General features: G+C 35.2%; 1 pseudogene; it reads right to left on the bottom strand.

Annotated features, from left to right (window-relative positions):
• Nucleotides 1-927: 927 nt before the first annotated feature.
• Nucleotides 928-1,706, bottom strand: LOC149139779 (GTP-binding nuclear protein Ran1B pseudogene; annotated as a pseudogene).
• Nucleotides 1,707-1,928: the final 222 nt, after the last annotated feature.

The raw sequence follows: 1,928 nt of genomic DNA, 5'->3' as shown, positions 1-1,928 counted from the left end.
TATGTGCCATCTCCATCGATCATTCCTATATGAAGTGACTCAAAAACAAATTAGCTCATTTTCAAGAATTTATGAAATGTCCATTTTTTTAATTATTTTTCGAAGTTACTCTAATTGTGTATGAAAAGGGTGTCACATCGTAATGTTGAGCTTTCTGCATAAGCTTCTCGTTGACCTACACATAACACCAATCTCATTTCACTTGTTAGTATATGCATCTTAACTTTTGCCCGCAAATTCACTTAAAATAAATGATAAAATCCAATATACTTTTATTTCCCCCCAACTAAAATTATTGCATGTCCTCATGCAATTTACTCATTGATTGTGCAATACTTTTTCAAAATGTTTTTATTGGTTTGCAGGAAAATTGATTTAAAACATTTGAAAAGGATTTTGTATTTGTTAGGGAACAAGTATTGTGAATGAATGAGGGCAATTTTATTTTATTTTTTATTATTTCTTATTATTTTTTATTATTAATAAATAACAAATTAAAAAACATAAGTTTTTAATTTATTATTTATGTCGATTTATTTATTTATTTATTAAAAACAAAACTATTAATGAAAATAATAAAAAAAACTAACCCTAATCAAAAAACAACCAAGGGCTGTGAGATAAACTTTCCAGTCTCGGGAATAAGACCTAATACATCAGAAACAAATACAAGATTGTTAGTTTTAATTGCTTGAGAATAGGAACCCAATGCTGCTGGTGCCTTGTCCATTTGTACACCCTCCTTCAAAGTAGCAGTGTGAGCCATGGCCATGCAAAAGGCTTGGGATGGCAGCTGCTGTGGCGTAATGCTAATTTGGAAACAACAGTAGTCAAGCAACAGAAACCTGCTGCTCCCTGTGTTAATATTGTGGGGGTTCATCTGTAAAACTGTGTGAGAGGGCCACCATTTAGGCCTATTGATCTCGCCTATGTTGTTATTGCTGCTCCCATATCAATTTGAACCTTTGGTGGAGCAAGAGCAGGTGACTCGACAAAATGAAGGTTAGGATCCCTAGAAAGCTTCCTAGCAAAAAGGCTTCTCAAAATTGTAGTCTCTTAGCAGATATTTCATAATACTGGAGATTATTCTTCCTATGAAAAGTAACTTGCTTGGCTTTCCCTTGTCGGTTCTTGACATCAACCTTGTTACCACAAAAAAACAATGGAAATATTTTCACAGACCCAACAAAGGTCCCTGTGCCATGTTGGGACATTTTTGTATGTCAAACGTGCAGTGACATCGAACATTATAATAGCGCATTGCTAGTTGATGTAATAACCATTTCTAAGGCCACCAAACTTCTCTTGGCCTGCAGTATCCCAGCAATTAAAACGAATCTTCCTATAATTTGTTAAAGAAATCAAGATGATGAACTTTCACGCCTATCGTAGTCTCGTATTTTTTCAAATTCTCCAGTAAGATGCCACTTGACAAAAGTTGTGTTTCCGTTGCCTACATTGCCAATGATAACAAGCTTGAAATTTGGACAATCGACTTGTGGACCAGGCTCGTTTTGACAATCAAGGCTCAGTAAAGCATTAATATTTTTTCATAGCAAGAAAACCAGAATTGAAAACACAGTAAAAACCATTGTCACCTTCATTATTTTCTCCAGATGCAAGAAAGAAACAACAAACGTTGTTTTGCTCTTTCCCAGCTTGACAGAGAGCTTAAGCCGTTGAATAAGATCCTGGCAACCACCCATGCGGTGCTAACTGGTTCAACGCTTGATTAAAACTGCCTCTTTGATATTTAGTAATAGAAAAATCCGATTTGACTTATCGTGCAATGATTTGTTCCTACAAAATTGTAATTTGTATTATCGTTTCCTGATTTCCTGGACAAAAACCGGATTTTAATTTACGTTTTGGAGGATTTTGTGGGCATTTCTTAGGGAGTTGCGATGGCAGAGGGCATCTTTTCCATT

This window comes from Pinus tabuliformis, chromosome X, assembly GCF_031772625.1.
Source record: "Pinus tabuliformis cultivar Carrire ecotype Pingquan chromosome X, CPIR1, whole genome shotgun sequence".
NCBI classification, from domain to species: Eukaryota; Viridiplantae; Streptophyta; class Pinopsida; order Pinales; family Pinaceae; genus Pinus; species Pinus tabuliformis.
Note: the sequence above shows the minus strand (reverse complement) of the source record. Positions and strands in the feature narration are given on the sequence as shown.